Consider the following 14081-nt stretch of genomic DNA (forward strand, 5'->3'; position numbering starts at 1 on the left):
AGCTGGATTTTGGCCCTCTGGTGGGCAGGGCCATGTCTAGGGGGTGTGTGTAGAGGGGCTGTGGGCTCAGGAAGTTTTAGGCAACCTGCCTGCTGATGGGTGGCGCTGTGTTCCTGCCCTGTTGGTTGTTTGGCCTGAGGTGTCCCAGCACTGGAGCTCACAGGATGTTGGGTGGGACCAGGTCTGGTGCTAATGACCCAAGCAATTTGTCTGCCGCCAGGTATAGGTGAACACTCCCCAATATGTCTGCCACCAGCTTTTATGACCCCAGAGAGAGCCACTGCCACCGCCCCCCCCCCAGGAGACCCTCCAAGACCAGCAGGTAGGTCTGGCCCAGGCTCCTATGAAGTCACTGCTTTTGCTCCGGGTCCCGGTGCACATGAGACCTTGTGTGCACCCTCCAAGAGTGGAGTCTCTGTTTCCCCCAGTCCTGTGGAGCTCTTGCAATCAAGCCCCGCTGGCCTTCAGAGCCAAATGTTCTGGGGGCTCCTCCTCCTGATGCCAGATCCCCAGCCTGACGTGGGGCTCAGAGCTCTCATTCCTGTGGGAGAACTTCTGTGGTACAATTATTCTCCAGTTTGTGGGTCACCCATCCAGGGGGTATGGGATTTGATTGTATTGTGAGTGCATCCCTTCTACTGTCTCGTGGTTTCTTCATTATGTCTTTGGATGTAGAACATCTTTTTTTGGTAGGTTCCAGTCTTTTTTGTCAATTCTTCTCAGATATACTCCTCAGCATTCACTCCAATTTCAGAACTCTCCAATTCTCCCTGAGGAGAAGTAAAGGGTGAGAGAGTGGGCAGGAAGGGATAGGGGAGTGCCCTCCATACGGGAACAAGCCACAGGAATGGAGAAGGAGTGTCCCCTTCCTGTCACCTCACATTGTGTGCCTTTTATCATTCTGTTTTGACTCCCCAGAATACTGTCCCCATTTTTCACCTGCCTACCTTATACTCATCCTCCAAGATTCAGGTCAGATTTGACCTCCTTCAGAAACCCTCTGTGAATCCCCAGGATGTGCCGCATCTCCTCTGGGCTCACATGTCTTTCAGAGCACTCATCTTAGTGCAGGGAATGTCTATTAAGTTGCCTGTTTTCCTTATGGGGAACATCATGCCTTTCAACCTTGTATTCCTAGCGCTCAGCACTGGTATATAGTAAGTACTCAACAAGTGCTCCATGGACTGGGCCAAGATCATCTAGACAAACCTCTTCATTTGATAAGTGACCTTGAAAAGCTCCATGTTGTATATTGAGGGTATCGGTAGCAAAAAAGATAAGACTTGGAGTCAGGTAGATTCAGTTTCCAATGCTAGACCTACCACTTATTAGCTGTGTGCCCTTACACCAATTACTTGTCCTCTCTAAATCCCAGTTTTCTAATCTGGAAATAAGGATAATACTACCTTCCTTACCAGGTTGGTATGATAATTAAATACGTTAAGATAAATCAATCACCAGCTCACTAGTGCTTGGCATCGCTTACACACTAAAGAAACAATAACTGCATTCTTTTATTGCTACTTTCATTAGTAAATTGTGTTTTATTTGAAAAAAAAAGCTTAGTTGAATGAATTTAGCAATAAAGGTACAATTCCCACCCTCAAGGAACTAAGAGTCTAGAGAAAGTGCTCGCAATGGGGATTCTGTATTTCTACAGAATTCTGTAGACCTCTGCGGATGATTTTGTATTTCCAGATTTATGAGTCAGCATTCTCCAGAAAAAGAGAATAGATAGGATCTATATAAAGAGGTTTATTATGAAGAATTAGCTCAGACCGTTTTGGAGGCTGAGAAGTATCATGATCTACTGTCTGCAAGCTGGAGGCCCAGGAAAACTGGTGGTTTGATTCTAGCCCAAATGGAAAGGCCTGAGAACTAGGAGTGCCCATAGTGTAAGTCCCAGTCCAAGAGCAGGAAAAGACAGATGTTCCAGATAAGCAGTCAGGCAAAGAAAGAGAATCTCCCTTCTGCCACAGTTTTGCTGTATCCAGGCCTCAGGGCTTGGAGGATGCCATTTCATATTGAGTGGGGCAATTGGCTTTACTCAATCAGATCCAAATGCTAATCTCTCCGAGAAACACCCTCACAGACACATCCAGAAATAACGTTTAACCAGATATCTGGGCACCCCATGCCCCAGTCAAATTGACACATAAGATTATCTGTCACACTGGATAAACTTTTGTAGTTTTAAAAGATAAACTTTATCACCTGAGAGAATCTTATTTATATTACTTATTTGGTTGTGCTGGGTCTTAGTTGTGGCTGGTGGGCTCCTTAGTTGTGGCATGCGAACTCTTGGTTGCAGCATGCATGTGGGATCTAGTTCCCTGACCAGGGATTGAACCCAGGCCCCCTGCATTGGGAGTGTGAAGTCTTTTTTCTTTCTAACATCTTTATTGGAGTATAATTGCTTTACAATGTTAGTTTCTGCTGTATAACAAAGTGAATCAGCTATATGTATACATATATCCCCATATCCCCTCCCTCTTGCGTCTCCCTCCCACCATCCCTATCCCACCCCTCTAGGTGGTCACAAAGCACTGAGCTGATCTCCCTGTGTTATGCAGCGGCTTCCCACTAGCTATCTATTTTACATTTGGTAGTGTATATATGTCAATGTTACTCTCTCACTTCATCCCAGCTTACCCTTCCCCCTCCCTGTGTCCTCAAGTCCATTCTCTACGTCTGCGTCTTTATGCCTGTCCTGCTCCTAGGTTCATCAGAACCAATTTTTTTTTTTAGATTACATATATATGTGTTAGCCTAGGGTATTTGTTTTTCTCTTTCTGACTTACTTCACTCTATATGACAGACTCTAGGTCCATCCACCTCACTACAAATAACTCAGTTTTGTTTCTTTCATGGCTGAGTAATATTCCATTGTATATATGTGCCACATCTTCTTTATCCATTCATCTGTCAATGGACACTTAGGTTGCTTCCGTGTCCTGGCTATTGTAAATAGAGCTGCAATGAACATTTTGGTACATGACTCTTTTTGAATTATGGTTTTCTCAGGGTATATGCCCAGTAGTGGGATTGCTGGGTCATCTGGTAGTTCTATTTTTAGTTTTTTAAGGACCCTCCATACTGTTCTCCATAGTGGCTGTATCAATTTACATTCCCACCAACAGTGCAAGAGGGTTCCCTTTTCTGGGAGTGTGGAATCTTAACCACTGCAAGGCCTCATCTCTCTTTATTGATTTACAGCAAGTCTTTATCTAACCCACTATTATACTGCCCATGTATATAATAGGGCCTGGCAGGTAAGAGAGGCACAATGCATTTATTTAATGAATAAATAAATGAATGAAAAATAGGTCTTCGATAACTACTTTAGAAACAAATTGACACGATTTTGATCATTATCTTCACAGTGTAGTCCAAGGACTCACCTCATTGCTTATGAGTCCTCACCCTCAGCCCCACCATCCACTCTGCTCCACATGGCCCTCTTGCTGCTTCTCACTTATGCCAGCAGCACCCCCACCCCTGCTCAGAGCCTCTGGACTCAGCTGCTCCCTCTGCTTGGAACATTCTTCACCTCACGGATAGCCCTGAATCACTCCCACACCTCCATCAGGCCTGTGCTGAAAGGTCACCTTTTAAGTGAGCCATCCCCAACTGTTCTATTTTAAATTGAAATTTCTACTCTCCACACTCCCTACCCCCCTGCCCTGCCTTTGATTTCTTTCTGTCACATATATCAGCATCTGAGAAATCATCTATTTAATTTATTTATTTATTTAGCATTCATTCATTTATTCATATGTTTACCCCTCTCTACCCTCCACAGAAAAAAACCTTGTCTATTTTGTTCACTGCTGCATCCCCAGTGCCTAGAACAATGTCTAGCATATAGTAGGCAACCAAAAATATTTTATAAATGAATGTGATGGAGATTACATTTCCCAGTCTCCCTTGCAGCTTATTTGGCTCTGTGACTGGGCCATGGGTGTAAGCAGAAGTGATGGCACAACTTCCAGTTTATTTCTAATTTAAAAGATAAGCAGGGACTTCCCTGGCGGTCCAGTGGTTGGGACTTCACCCTCTAATGCAGGAGTATGGGTTTGATCCCTGGTCGGGGACCTAAGCTCCCACATGCCTCCTGGCCAAAAAACAAAAACATTAAAAAAAAAAAAAAAAAAAGGAAGAAGCAATATGGCAACAAATTCAATAAAGACTTAAAAAAAAAAACAAACATAAGCAACTGTCTGCTCCAGCATGTAAGGAGCTTGGAAGTCACCACTCTATCCAACAAGTAAAAAACTGAACAAACTGGAAAATCAACAACTTTTCTTAGGTCTGTCAAAAAAGTTAGATCACAAGGCAAACCACTGCCCCTAAAATTAGAGAGAAAAATGGGCAGATACAGAGAACCACAACTTCCCATCCAATAGCAACAGAATACACATTCTTCTCAAGAGCACATGAAACATTCTCCAGGATAGATCATATGTGAGGCCACAAAACACGTCGTAGTACATTTAAGAAGACTGAAATTATATCAAGCATCTTTTCTGACCACAATGGTATTAAACTAGACATCAAAGACAGGAAGAAAACTGGAAAATTCACAAATATTAATCAACATGCTACTGAAAAACCAATGGATCAAAGAAGAAATCAAAAGAGAAATCAAAAAATATCTTGAGAGAAGTGAAAACAGAAATACAACATACCAAAACCTATGGGATGCAGCAAAAGCAATTTTAAAAGGGAAGTTCATAGAGATACATGCGTACATTAAGAAAAAAGAAAGATCTCGAATAAACAACCTAATTTTACATCTCAAGGAACTAGAAAAAGAAGAACTAAATAAGCCCAAAGTTAGAAGGAAGGAAATTACAAAGATCAGAGTGGAAATAAATAAAATAGAGACTAAGAAGACAATAGAAAAGATCAATGAAATTGAGCTATTTTTTTGAAGATAAACAAAATAGAAAAACCTATGTCCAGACAAAAACCTGCACACTAATGTTTATAGCAGCTTTATTAATAATTGCCAAAACTTGAAATCAATGACCATGTCCTTCAGTAGTTGAGAGGAATAACTGTGTTGTATCAGACAATGGAATATTACACAATGCTAAAAAACCAAGAAAAAACATGGAGGAAGCCTAAATGCATATTATTAAGTGAAAAAAGCCAGTCTGAAAAGGCTGAATACTGAAAAATATGAAAGGCTACATACTGTAGATTTCAACTATTTGATGTCCTGGGAAAGGAAAGGAAAACTATGGAGACAGTAAAAAGATCAATGGTTGCCAGAGGGTGGGGGAAGGAATGAATAGGTGGGGCACAGATGATGGTTAGGTCAGTGCAACTATTCTGTTTGATTCTACAGTGGTGGATACATGTCATTACACATTTGTCCAAACCCACAGAATGCACAACAATGTGAGTGAACCCTAACTTAAACTATGGTCTTTGGTTGATAATGATGTGTCCACGTAGGTACATAGATTGTAACAAATGTATTAATCTGGTGAGGGATGTTGATAGTGGGAAGTATGTGCATGTGTGGAGACAGGGGGGATATGGGAGCTTTCTGTACTCTGATCAATTTTGCTGTGAACCTAAAATAAAGTTATTAATTTTTAAAAAATGATAAGCGGTTTGCCCTGAAGTTCTTGTCTCTCAATTTCCCAGAAGCCGAAATACAGACGTGATTATGGCTCACCCTTGATCACGCAATGACATCACCCCACTATATGGCAGGTCACCGAGACTTGGGAACCTGGCTCTTCAAAAGAGCTCATGGGGCAGAGCCCCCTGCTCACCTGCCAGCCTGGGCTGCTCACATTGGGACTGTGTATATAAGAAAGAAGGGGGTGTCACTTTTTGTTACAGCAGCTTACCCTTTACCCAACCCATAGAATAAATAAATGAATGGATGAGTATATATATCACACTTTAGTACAAAAGGGCATCTAAAGTGGATTAGAATAATTTATGAGGTGAATTAATACAAGTCCACATAAAGATGGACCAAGTAAATAAGACATTATACACCAGCAGCAGGAGTAGTATGCAAAAGAACTGGGGATTAGAGAGTCACTGCACTGAAGCAATGAGTTTAATTCACAAAGCCTGGAAATTAAGGCAAAAAGAGAAACACATGTTCTAACTCGTGTCTGATGAAAAGAGTTATACATTTTCTTTTATATGATTTCAGAAAATTCAGGGAGTATGTATTTCTAGGGACTATGTATTTATAGCCATAGGATCCTACAATCACTGGTGGTTGGTGGGAGTGACGCTGGGAGGAGGGAAATTTTCAAGCACTAAAAGACATATCAGATAAATTATAAGCCCCTCAGGGTCAGAGACTGTGGTTTTTCCCTCCCCCCACCTCCCCTCCCATGCTTCCCCTTAGTACCCAATCTCGCCTTGGAAAGTGTGACTCTGCCATTCCTCCCTGGGGACTGGGATCTCTAAGAGCTGGTCCCTGAAGAGGAGAGAAGGCAATGAGGACAGCACTTGGGGGAATAAAAATTGAAGCCTGTAAAGCTGTGAGGAAATTCTGTTAATCATCAAACTGTAACTTCTCAGTAGAGGAAGTCACTTGATATTTTCAGCCAACTCTGGGAAAAGCAACACATCTATTTAATGCTGACCTTAGATCACCTCTTCATTCAGTAAGATCATTCCTCACCTCCCTGAAGAGATTTGCTGGCTTGGAGAATATCAGCCTCTAGATTGCTAGGAGCTTTGTAAGTTTTTCTTTCTCCTCTCCACCCCAGTTCTTCAAGTTAAAACAAAAATTACAGCCCTTGGAAGAAAAGAGGGCACATAAATAAGGTGGTTCCAGCTGATGAAAGGGACTCTTGTAAATAAGGTGAAGTTTGCCAGTTCACCATAATACCACACAAGTTTCAAAGTATTTGAGATCTGATAATAATTTTAATAAAAAATATTTCCTGGGCTTCCCTGGTGGCGCAGTGGTTGAGAGTCTGCCTGCCGGTGCGGGGGACGCGGGTTCGAGCCCTGGTCTGGGAGGATCCCACATGCCGCGGAGCAACTAGGCCCGTGAGCCACGATTGCTGAGCCTGCGCGTCTGGAGCCTGTGCTCCGCAGCGGGAGAGGCCGCGATAGTGAGGGGCCCGCGCACCGCGATGAAGAGTGGCCCCCACTTGCCACAGCTAGAGGGGGCCCTCGCGCGGGGGCAGAGACCCAACACAGCCATAAATAAATAAATAAATAAATAAATAAATAAATAAATAAATAAATAAATAAAAATTAAAAAAAAAAATTTCCTATTCATGGGCATTATAAACATTTTGGAAAACACAAACACAAAAAAGAAAACCTTATCACCAGCCTGCGATGACCACGATTACTATTTCAGGGTTTGTCTGTCTCTTGAAACGGAGCAGGACCCTACGGTCCTTGGCCCCCATGTCCTTAGCCGGGCTTTTGTCTGCAGAAAAACTTTAGCCAAAGAATAAGTTTAATCAGAGAAGTGAGAAAATGCAGAAACAAAGGAAAACAGTCAAACGAGACCAAATCATAATACTTTAGTCTTTAAGCAAAGTCAAGGACCTTTGGCTCCTCCTCAAGGGCTATAGATAATATTCTGAGCCACATCCTGTGAGCTGTCTTATAGATACTGAAACCCCCATCAGGTGGAAGAAGTTACTACATGATGACCAGACTGTAGCCATGACATAAGCTGCCACAATTCCAAGAACTGGCCTCAAATAAATGGGAACAAACCGATCCTGGAACTAAGGACTAACTGTACTTAAAACAATCAAGATGATGCGATCAGACCACCCCATGACCGATTTCAAGATGACTGTCAGAGCTGACTGTGCTGTTTCTGCACGTAGCCCCCTCCTTCCATCTATAAAATCTCTTGCCCACTGATTGTCCCTTGGGGGAGTTGGCCTTTGGACAGGTGTCCGCCCTCCCCACTGGTTGCCGGCCTCCGAAATAAAGCCAGCCTTCTTACTGGAGAACCTAGTGGCAGGGCAGGAATAAAGATGCAGACGTAGAGAACAGGCTTGAGGACACTGGCGGGAAGGGGAGGCTGGGACGAAGTGAGAGAGTGGCACTGACATATATATACTACCAAGTGTAAAATAAATAGCTAATGGGAAGCAGCTGCTATAGCACAGGGAGATCAGCTCGATGCTTTGTGACCACCTAGAGGGGTGGGATGGGGAGGGTGGGAGGGAGGGACACACAAGAGGGAGGGGATATGGGGATATATGTATATGTATGGCTGATTCACTTTGTTATACAGCAGAAACTAACACAACATTGTAAAGCAGTTATACTCCAATAAAGATGTAATAAATAAACAAACAAACAAGTAAATAAAGCCAACCTCCTTTCCACCAACCTTGCCTCTTTGTTGGCTGTTTGAGCGGCGGGCAGCTGGCCTCCACTTTCGGTAACAGTTTCGCGGCGCCTAACGTGGGGCTGTGCTCTCGCGACATCTGGCTCCCCGGGATTTCCGGAGCAGAGCCTCTGGCCGTGGCGTCGCGCGCCAGGATGGTGGCGATGAGCTCGCTGCTCTGGATAGTTGGCCCCGAGAGGGGGATTTGGGGGACACTCCTAGCAGCTGCTGAAACCATTTGTTTTGGGGATCCTCCCTGTTTCTCTCCTGCTCGGCGCTGGCTGCCAACGTAACGCTTTTCCTTGGTGGAATGGAAACATGCATCTGGATGGGCTGACGAGCTCCAAGACCGAGTGAGTCCACCGGTGTGCACCCGGGCAGACTTCTCTTTTGAGCACGAAGTGATATTTGGGCATTTTGCCAGTTGGTTCTGATGTGTCTGACGTTGAGGACCGTTTGTGAGCACTGAGTGTCATTTGGGGACTTTGCCATTTGGGTGTCATTTGGGCATTTTATCGGCTCCGGAGTGGCGAGCAGCTGGACGCCACTTTTGGTAACACTGTGGGTCTCCCCACCTCTGAAGGTCTCTCCATCTCTTGTCTCTCCCTACCTCTTTCTCTGTCTTGCAAAACTGGGATCATAAAGTACACAATGTTCTGTAACTTGCTTTTTGGTTTAATCCTATGTAAGAAGGATTAAAAAATTTTTTCCCCATTTTTAAACACAGACAGCCACGAGAGGATGATTCAGCTCAAAACTCTTAATTTAGGGCATGTTGATGTACAGCTGCAGTTCTCCCATTCACAAATACTCACTGGGTGCGCACGGGGTACCAGGCTCTGGGCTGGTGGTGAAAGAGAGCTAGTCTCATGGAGTTTACAGTCCAGTAGGGAGGAACGATGCTGAACGAGTCATCACCAGCGGGGTAACTATTACATAAAGAGAAGCACAAGCGTTCTCAGGGATACATAACAAGGGCCAGGTTAGGGCAGAACAGCGGTAGCTCAGAACTGTGTTCCTGAAGAGGAAATCCCCAGATCTCGCTGCCATTATCTCAAGGCCAGCTTGCCTGCTTGCTGACTCTCTCCATGCGTGAGAAGCACATGGGTCATTCAGGCTGTGTTTTAAATAGAACTCTGCTCGCCAAAGTCAAACCATCCCCCAAATTCAGTGCGGGAGGAAATGAACCCTCTCTTATACCGCTGTGAGAATTTAAACAGGTACACTCCTTCTAGGAAAGCAATTTGGTGACATGCATTTGAAATAACAAGTTTAAAATGGCTTAAGCTTTGATCCAGAAATTCCTTAGCAAGAGTCTACCCTAAGAAATTAGTGAGAAACTTAGACACAATTTTATGTACAAAAAGTTCTTGGTACAATTGTTTACAATAATGGAGAGGGGACTGATAACCTAAATTTTCATCGAAATCCGGAAGGTAAAATAAATTATAGTCCTTTCATTCAGTGGGATATTGTATAATAAATAGGAACAGCTACCATTTGTTAAGCATTTACTATGTCCTAGAACCTGTTCAAAGCTTTTAAAATATTACTTTCAAAGAATATTTAATTTATGGGAAATTCTTATTATATAAGGTTGAGAGGGAAATGGGAGTCAACAGGTTTTATTTATATTCCAATTTGTATTTTATCATGCATTTATATGCACATACAATGAAAAAATACCAGAATGCTAATGACTGTGGGATTACCAGTGACTGGTAATTTCTTCTTTTTTCTATATTTCTAAATTTTCTGTGATAAGGATCCATCAAACAAATTGATGTCTTTTAAGACATACTATTTTTTTTTTTTTTTTGGCCACGCCATGAGGCATGAGGGGATCTTAGTTTCCCGACCAGGGATCTAACTTCCTGCAGTGGAAGTGCAGAGTCTTAACCACTGGACCGCCAGGGAAGTCCCAAGGCATACTATCCTTTAAAAGCACATTCAAATGTTATTAATGACTCCTTTTGATTAAATGCTTAAATATGAAAAAATCAAAGGCCAGGATATATCAGATGGTTGTTAATAAATCTGCAGGTGGCCCTGCTTCCTAAGGAACAGTGGGTTTGCAGGATGGGCACCAGATCCACCTCTCCACAGGTCAGATCCCACCTGGGTCTCCTTAGATAATTTGGAGTTGCTTCGGAGAGAATCTGGGCTTGAATCCTGATCCTATTACTTAGTGGGTAGACCTAACAGCTCACTTCACCTCTCAAATTCTCAGTTTCCTCATCTGTAAAATGGGAATCATAACAGCTACCTCATGGAGTTGCTGTGAGGGTAAAACGATACCCGGGACAGGCAACTGCCTCTGCCGAGTGCCTGTACATGCTGGCTTAGTATCAGCAGCTGGGGGCTGCCCCCGAAGGGCCCACAGTTGAGGTTTACTGTGATTGGCTTTGCTGGTGAGACACACACAGGTTCTGCACAGCCATCTGCCTGCGGGCTGGATTATGCTTAGCTGAGGGTTCCACTTCATGGATGACAGCTGTGGCAAAGTTGAAGCATGACCTTCAATCTCCTGCACTGCTGACGGGAGGCCTGATTCTGACAAATGGTCCTGCGCTCTCAGCACCCATCACTCATGCCCTGTCAGAAGGAGCTGGTCACTGTTCCAGGCACCAGCCCAAAAAAGGGGGAGAGGAACACTATTTAGGCTGCCCGGCCACAGTGTTATTTCTCTTTTTTTCTTTAAAAGGGGCTCAGCACAGTACCATACACAGTCAGATATTTCAACAATCAAGGCTTTAGGAAGTAATTTTTAACTTTTATTTTAAAGCAGTCTCTGAGAATTTCAGGTTCTGAGGCTTGCAGAGAGACTAAATACAAAATGTAACATTCTGGCACTCAGTTGCCGGAAGGGTTGTTGTAGAGTTATTCCCCAGGGCTGGCCTTAAAATAACACCTCCTTTGAAATTTTGGAAGATGTACTGACAACCTATTTTGTCAAATGATTCTTCTTTGGGTGGTGGGGTGGTTACCAGGCTGAGCATAAGGGACACACACACACACACACACTTACCATAATCAGTGTCAGGCACTTAAACTGAGTTGCGTTGCTGACTGCTCTCAAGCTTATGGTCCACTGTAGCACCTGATTCTTTTCACCGACACACTCAGCTCTCTCCCTGCATTTGTGCGAATGAGTTGCCCTTACCTGCATTTATCCCAACCAGACATCAAAGTAGTAGTTTCTGACTTGCTGCTTCTCCAATCTCATGGACCAGTTGAACCACAGGGAAAGCCCAAGTGGCAGCTGTCCTAGATCTATGGGCGTGTGGGAGTGTTACCCCTAAAAACGGGAGCTCATGTCCATGGGGGCTCTAGAGGCAAAGCAATAATTTCAAAGCTGGACATCAGCAGGAAAACTAATGAGACCATTTAAATGTGTTAATATGATATGAGTGTAAAATTAACAACCCTTTGATCGCTGAGTCACAAACACCCTCCTGAGGTCAATCTGGATGCCACAGAGAAGACTGTCTCTCCAGGGCAGGGTGCCAGCCAGGAGCGGGAAGGCACTGGAGCCTGGGGATGACCCAGCTGCATCTTAAAATTAATACTGTGTTAAATTAGCCCCCCATGTAAGTGCTGTCGTCCTGGACTGCTTGTGGGAGCAACAGCTGGGTGTATGCGGAGTCCTGCCTCAGGACCATTCTTCCTCTTTTGGTTAATCAGTGCCAAACAATAAAGGCAAAACTGCTGCCTTAATAATCACTGTATCTACCACTTCTCGAGTGCTGACTAAGCACCCAGCGCTGTGCTAAACCCTTTATGTGCCTTACCTTGATTAGTCCTTCTAACGTCACTGTGAGGTGAGCACTTACCTAAAAGATGTGGAAACTGATGCTGTGAGTGTGACTTGCCCAGCCTCACAGGCAAGTGGGCGAGCTAGGATTTTTGCTTGTGTCTACCAGACGCTAACAGATCCTCTTTCTTTTTTTTTAAAAAAAATTTTTATTTAAGTATAGTTATTTACAACTTCGCACTAATTTCAGGTATACAGCATAGTGATTCAGTTATTTTTTTGCAGATTATATTCCATTATAGGTTATTACAAGATAATGAATATAATCCCCTGTGCTGTACAGTAAATCCCTGTTGCTTATCTATTTTCTGTATAGTACTTTGTATTGGTTGATCCCATGCTCCTAATTTGTCCCTCTTCCCCTTCCTCTCCCCTTTGGTAACCCTAAATTTGTTTTCTATGTCTGAGTCTGTTTTGTTTTGTATATAGATTCATTTGTCTTATTTTTTAGATTCCGCATATCAGTGATATCATATAGTATTTGTCTTTCTCTGACTTATTTCACTAAGCATAATATTCTCTAGGTCCATCCGTGTTGCTGCAAATGGCAATACTTCATTCTTTTTTAAGGCTGAGAATTATTCCATTGTATATATATATACCACATCTTCTTTATCCATTCATCTGTTGATGGACATTTAGGTTGCTTCCACATGTTGGCTATTGTAAATAGTGCTGCTATGAACACTGGGGTGCATGTATCTTTTTGAATTAGAGTTTTCATTTTTTTCAGATATATACCCATGACTGGGATTGCTGGATCATGTGGTGGCTCTATGTTTAGTTTTTTATTTATTTATTTATTTATTTTTGGCTGTGTTGGGTCTTCGTTTCTGTGCGAGGGCTTTCTCTAGTTGCGGCGAGCGGGGGCCACTCTTCATCGTGGTGCGCGGACCTCTCAATGTCATGGTCTCTCTTGTTGCGGAGCACAAGCTCCAGACGTGCAGGCTCAGTAGTTGTGGCTCACGGGCCTAGTTGCTCCGCGGCATGTGGGATCTTCCCAGACCAGGGCTCGAACCCGTGTCCCCTGCATTGGGAGGCAGATTCTCAACCACTGCGCCACCAGGGAAGCCCCTATGTTTAGTTTTTTAAGGAACCTTCCTACTATTTTCCATAGTGGCTGCACCAATATACATTCCCACCAACAGTGTAGGAGGGTTCCCTTTTTTCCATACCCTCTATAGCATTTGTTATCTATAGACTATTTGATGATGGCCTTTCTGACTGGTGTGAAGTGATACCTCATTGTGGTTTTGATTTGCATTTCTTTAATAATTAGCAATGTTGAACATCTTTTCATGTGTCTGTTGGCCATCTAACAGATGCTCTCTTAACCTGCAGTGGGTACTTCCTTCTTACGAAGGGTCAGTGGTAGGCTTCCTTCATGCAGGTCAGGGGGGTTGCTCTAGCATCTTACAACCAAAGTCCAGATACATTTCAAACTGACAGATCCTTATCTGTTCTTCTGATGGGCTGGGGTAGAGGTATCTACATTTTGGTTTAGTAAGGTCTATTCCTAATCCTACCACCATCAATAGAACATAAGAAAAAGCAGGAGCAGGCTGTTGTTGAAATGCAGCCCGGGAGTTGGAAGAAGTCTTACAGAAATGAATCTTCCCCACAGGACATCTGGGCATCTGTTTGTTGCCCAGCACTTTCTGAACTAATCTGGATCAGAGAGCAGGCAACTGTGACCTCATCCTGATGGCCTGCCATCAGGGGTAATGGGAAGCCACCCAAATGGCCACACCGCCCACCTCACACAGATGCATTCTAACTCCACCACCCCTTCCTTGCCCATTCCAGGGACCCCTGAGCCGACAGCAGGACTGCCTTGCTGAAGTGTGTTTCCTGGGACACTTTAGAGCCAAGTCCTGGCATATCGTGTCATGTCGCACAAGTCACACTGAAGCC

The 14081-nt window shown here is 43.7% G+C and overlaps 1 long non-coding RNA gene across 1 annotated transcript in view; it reads left to right on the plus strand.

Annotated features, from left to right (window-relative positions):
- The first annotated feature begins 8394 nt into the window (after positions 1 to 8394).
- LOC309604875 overlaps positions 8395 to 14081 on the plus strand; it is a 59035-nt gene continuing 53348 nt past the window's right edge. The window contains exon 1 of the long non-coding RNA XR_014231111.1: positions 8395 to 8706. This is a non-coding gene — a long non-coding RNA (uncharacterized lncRNA). The remainder of the gene's footprint in view (positions 8707 to 14081) is intronic.

Source organism: Balaenoptera borealis, assembly GCF_965194805.1.
Source record: "Balaenoptera borealis genome assembly, chromosome: 11".
In the NCBI taxonomy this organism is placed as follows: Eukaryota; Metazoa; Chordata; class Mammalia; order Artiodactyla; family Balaenopteridae; genus Balaenoptera; species Balaenoptera borealis.